Source organism: Microtus ochrogaster, linkage group LG4, assembly GCF_000317375.1.
Source record: "Microtus ochrogaster isolate Prairie Vole_2 linkage group LG4, MicOch1.0, whole genome shotgun sequence".
Lineage (NCBI taxonomy): Eukaryota > Metazoa > Chordata > Mammalia > Rodentia > Cricetidae > Microtus > Microtus ochrogaster.
Genome location: NC_022030.1, coordinates 25,262,080 through 25,268,005, shown reverse-complemented (window position 1 = coordinate 25,268,005; position 5,926 = coordinate 25,262,080). Strand labels below are relative to the sequence as shown.

Sequence of the window (5,926 nt, the reverse complement as noted above, 5' to 3'; positions counted from 1 at the left end):
GATCATCTCAGTTAGCCACCTTGAAACTGTTCTGAGCAGTGTGTAGTCCAAAGCAGATCTGAAGTGATGCTATAAGCTGAACAGCATCAAATTAACATGGTAGAATTGTTATTCCGGGGCCCCATCCTCTTTCTGGAGACTTCAAAGATAACTATAGAAAAATTTATTGTTCACTGTGGAAAACTTAAACATTATTTATATCAAAACGGAAAGTTTGAATTTCAACAGATATATGTTCAAACAACGTTACCACAAAGATGAAAATAGGTATGGGGAGAAATAAAATTTTTGAAAACAGAGTTTTGATAACCTTAGTCCCTAGATTTTCTCTTCCTTCTGTCCCACACCAGGTAGCTCCTGAGACGAGACAGAAACTCTGAATTTTTCTTTTAACAACATGTTTAGATTTAGAGAAGGAAGCAAATTCCAAAGCCATATTTGATTTTTAAATGAGTAGCAACTACCATTATACTGAGAAGTAGGGACATATGTTTGTTTAGGTAGTGGGATATTATCCTTCAGAGGATATTGGTATTCAGATTTCTCTTTGCTTGGTGATTCTTTCTGGATAGCTATCTTTTCTTCTTTAGGCTTCTAGATATCCAAGGTCTCCTGACTTTTTGAAGATGGGTATTTTCCTGCAAAGACACCCTTATGAGGTTTCCTTACAATTTATATGATTATCACCTCTGTGGATGAGTTGTCATTTCTCTGTATCAAGAGGTTCTCCTTTTCAAACTGAATCTTGATTAATTTTGGTGATATCCATAGTTTTTCTTCTGTGGAAACAAGAGCAAAACCCTTTCCCCAACATTGGTCCCACATTGGGTGCCAAATTGAAACACAATTAATAAAAACTCATACAGATAATGGGGATCAACCTGAAGGCCAAAAAAGCAAAGCTTTTACATCAACCTCAGTGTGAAAACAAGTGATCCTGCCTCCAGGAAACCTCAGAATGAGACTGAGACTGAGAGCTGTCTCCTTCCATTTTATAATCCTTTCTAGTTCTGGGATTAAGGGTGTGTACCATTACCACCTGGTTTCTATGGCAAGCTAGTATGATTACTGGGATTAAAGGTGTCATTGCCTCCTGGTCTATAAGGCTGGCCAGTGTGTTGCTGTTTCACTCTTCTGACCCTCAGGTAAAGCTTTATTTATCAAAACACAAATGAAGGGCTGGAGAGCTGGCTCAGCGGTTAAGAGCATTGCCTGTTCTTCCAGGGGTCCTGAGTTCAATTCCCAGCAACCACATGGTGGCTCACAACCATCTGCAATGAGGTCTTGCCTGCAGGCATACAAGCAGACACAATATGTATACATAATAAATAAATATTTAAAAAAACACTAATAAAATGCCACTGCAGCCTCTTGAGAAACAATTACTATGATCAGAACTGGTTATATCTGTTTTCAATACCCATCCTCAGGACACAAAGAGATAAGGCACCATCAAGAAGCATAGTAACATTTTGAAGGTGCAGCTAGAACTAACTTGTCTAATACCAGACTGATTGAAAGGTCAAAAACTACTGACTAGGGCAGATACTCAGTAGCAGGAGCTGTCTATAAATCAGTTTGGCCCAAAGAAACCACAGAAGAGAGAAAAGCTCAAATGACTGAGTAGAGAACTGGCAAAGGAAAGGAGCTGAAAATGCCTCCTAACTGAATAGCAAATCAGTCTGAGCCAAAAGGAATGAAAACCCCATCAGATCCTTTTAGACTATCAGGAAGATAAACAAAGATTATTTACTGAAAAAGTAAACAAAACTATTTCTCAATGCCTGAACCTGATTAATAAGAGATGCCCAAAAGAAATTTTAGGCATAATGAATGACCTGATTCATAATATTCCAGATGCCAAAAAACTTGGATATGTATTGAATCTATCATAAATACATATTGGATATGTATTGAACCTATCATAAATCCTATTGAAAATATCTCAATTTATGAGAAGGCCATTCTGGAAGGGGCTCAGCCTATTGACGAGATGTCATACACAATGAAAGATATTTTAACAATGAAGAGTCAAGAAAATAATAATTTGGGAGAAAGTACTGAGGAGGCTCATGCAATCAAGGGATATATCCAGGAAGTAAAAATTGAAGAAACAAGTATCAATTTAGAGCCAGAAAATCCAGGAGAGGAAAATAAGTAGAAGAGGAATGTTAGTTTGTGGAAACAATCAAGACAAAGAAACAAAAAATCTAACCAACAATTTTATAACCCCTGATTTAAAAAACCGAAGCATGTTGTCTAATTAGGTATAATGTATCTTCTACACCATGTTTGCACCTGTCCCTGACCAAGAGAGACCAGCTGGCCTTCAGAAAACAAAAACTCAAGGAATATCTACTAATATGAAAAGCAATGTTTCCAAACAAACAAGAAAATCATATATCCAGAGAACAGCAAGTGACGACAACTGAAGATCAGGTTCACGAAGGTAAGAAGGTTCTGAAATCAAAACTGAAATGGCCGATAAAGAAAATACTGAAAACAATTGCATTCCATTAAAACATGATGAAGTAGTCAGTTCAGAAATACACAACTTGAAGAATAATATTATCAACTAGAGATGCTTTCCAAGCTCAGACTATGACATCAGACCAGACATGTCACCTTAAAACAATAAAAAGATGCGAGTAACTGCAGAAAAGCCCAAACAGGATACTAACATGCCTAAAAAACAAGTGTTTGGCTATTATGGTCAGGTTGTTCAGTGTAAGATTAATTCATTTAGAAAGCTTCCGAATGTCAAAGGTGAGAATTCTGAAACATCCAAGAAACTTCCCACTACTGTGTCTAAAAGGCTCAGTCTGCACCTGGACATGAAATCAGTATTAGAGCCTTTTCTGACTGAGGTAGAGGTATGAGCCAGTGCTGCTTTGGTTTTCTGGTCTTCAGGTTGAACCCCAATATCTGTCTCTGGTTTGTTTTTTTTTTTTTTAAATAATTATGCCACACCTCACATTTACAGTTTGGAAACAAAACAAAACAAAATCTTCATATTGAAATGTGTGTTTTCTTGCCTGTCAATGCTATATAAAGATATTTCACAAGCTTTAAAATTCATTGAGAAAAGCGGCTTTCTAAAAATGGCTATATGATCTCAAGGAAACCTTTACAAATGACAACGGTTATCAGCATTGTTTGCTGTCCAGTAAATAAATACAAGTTAAAATTCACTGTGAACCAGGAATGATAAGATGCCTATAATCTCAGTAGTCAGAAACCTGAGGCAGGAGGATTAAGAGTTCAAGGACAGCTTAGGCTACGTAGTGAGTTCATGACGGTCTCAGCTACAAAACAAAATCTCTTTTTCAGAAAGACCAAGAAAATAAACAAGTGAAAAACAAAAATAAAAATCAGTGTAATACATATATACTAAAAGGGTGTGAGAATGTAGATATAAAGCAAACATGTCATTGGCAGACAACTAAAACAGGGTAAAGATTAAACATTCAGTTTCCATAGAAGCCCATAAATACCACTTGTAGAGATATTTTTTCAGGCATAAAAAGTTTTTAATTCACATAAGAGCTCAGATTGAATGTTCATGCACCTTTACTAATAACAACCCTAAATCAGCACCACCCAAATACCAAATACCCATAAATAGATGACTAAAACAGTAGTAAATCAACTATCATCAACTACTTCACAATAAAAGCAAGTGAAGCAGTTAGACACACACAATTATCTTCAAAAACATGATATGAGGAAAAGGCAGACACAAAAGAAATAATTTCACTTATATGAAATTGCAGACCAAGAGAAACCAATGTTTTCAGACAGATGAAAATACTGATTGTGTTATATTTTATTCTGTGGTAATGGCCATTAAGAGTATACTTTTATGAAAACAAAATGAGTTGTACATTTTAAATAAGTACATTTCATTATGTCTAATTTACTGCCAATAAAGTTGACTCTTTGAAAAGATAACCTCTTTCAGGAAACTAGTATACAAGCTGTACTGGTAATATCCAAAGAGAACCACACATATAACTGAAAAGATGTCAAAAAATAAATAAATAAGGTTTTTTAAACATATCAACAAGAATGAAAATAATAGGTGTCAGCAAGATGGTTCACTAGGGAAAGGTGCTTGCCACGAAGCCTGACAATATGCATCTGATACCCAGAACCCCGTGATGGAAGAATTATCTCCCACAAGTTGTTCTCTGACCTCTACATGCATGCTGTAGCAATATACACGTGTACAAACACACACATGTGCATATTCTGTTTTTAAAAATGAAAATAATATTATCTTGGAAAACTAAAAATAGAAGGCCATGTTTTAACTTAGTATTGGCTATTAGAAAGCTTTGTGAAATATTTTTAATGCTAGCATTCACCTTAAAATAAAAAATAACACCGTATTTTAACTATTAACTATACTATTCAATAATATGTAGTACCTACTAGGCAATTCAATGAACAAAATGTTACAAAAACTAGAAAGAAAACCACAAAACTGCCTATTTTCAGATAATTAAAAACTAAATAAAAACATAAGCTTCATGAAAAACGGAACAAAACAAGCTTTCGTATTTCCAGAGACAGGAAAAACAAAAGTTACCTTTCATCTACAAACAGCAACCAACCATAAAGAAGTGGAAATACTGGGAAGGAATGTCAACTATATATGGGGGCTAACTAAAGCTTTACTATAAAGCAGGATGTGAAGAAAAACCTGAGGACAAACTTGAGAGGGGGTTTATGACTATGAAATAGTTCTAAGAATTCATACAGAACCTTATTCAAAATAGGGATTTTAAAATTTAAATTATAATTGGTCTGAAGATCACCTAGAAGAATTCCTCAAGAAATAGTCAAAATACCTTTGAAGAGAGTAATAACGAGGGTTAGATGACTATCAAATTTAAATACTCAAGTCCTTTAGCTCTGCAAATATTTTTCTATGGACCTGTGCTCCAGAAAAGTGTTTCAGGGATTAACAGTGGCTGGATCTTGGGATGGAGGGAATACAAGGGAAAACTGGTAGTATTTTTCCAGTCTTCCACACTGTGAACCGTTCTAAAATCAAGGACTTAAGTTTACAATTCAGCATCAACCAATCAGTGAGCTACCTTCAGTATAAAGCATACCTTCCAACTGTAATCAATTTACATGGGTTTCAATAGGAAAGTTTAATTAAAGTCCATCTAATTAAAGAAATATGTTGGACTCTTAGAACATGAAACAAGGAATTGTGTCCAAGACATGTCATTAGGTGAAGAAAAGGGGTTTGCACAAAACGTACTCCGTTGGTACAGCCCTCACTCCCACCCCCACCCCCGCATAGGCCAACTCTGCAGGTCTGTGTCTAATTTAAAGGAGCATTTGGGAAAGCACTTTGAAGGACGCCCACCAAATCTCAATAGTGGTGCGGCACCGGAGGGGGACAATGTTCACATTTTACTTAAGACTCCTTCCTTTATACTGCTGAATTTCACACCAAGGCTGCATGTCTGTAATAAAAGATTAAAGTTACTGCATATAAAAACGACATGAAATCCAGAAGATAAGCATAAAAACGGTTACGTTTATTTCTGCAATTTTGATGTTTATTGACATACTCTTCAGACGACCTGGGAGTCTTCAGCCACGGTGACTGCCATCTTAAAAGAAATAGGAGCAAATATTTCGTGATGAAAATAGGAGAACTAAGGCCTCTTTAAAAAGAGAATCGTGTACTTGGCAGAACGAGGAGACTCAAAGCAGTGACTGTGTAGACAGGTTTGTTTGTTTTTTTTTTAATGCCCGAAGAGAAAAACCTCCCCGATTCTTGCAGGAAAAAAAAAAAAACATATTTACCTTCTCCCCTTTTTCTCTAACTTGGTCTGGGCAGCTTTCAACTCACCATTTTGTAAGTGCGCAAAAATGATTAACCAGGAGGAATCTTGGGGTGGGG

At 35.9% G+C, this 5,926-nt stretch overlaps 1 protein-coding gene across 1 annotated transcript in view; it reads right to left on the bottom strand.

Annotated features, from left to right (window-relative positions):
* Positions 1-5,926, bottom strand: part of Pja2 (praja ring finger ubiquitin ligase 2) — a 51,108-nt gene that overhangs the window by 44,378 nt on the left and 804 nt on the right. The gene's annotated exons all lie outside the window — the stretch shown is intronic.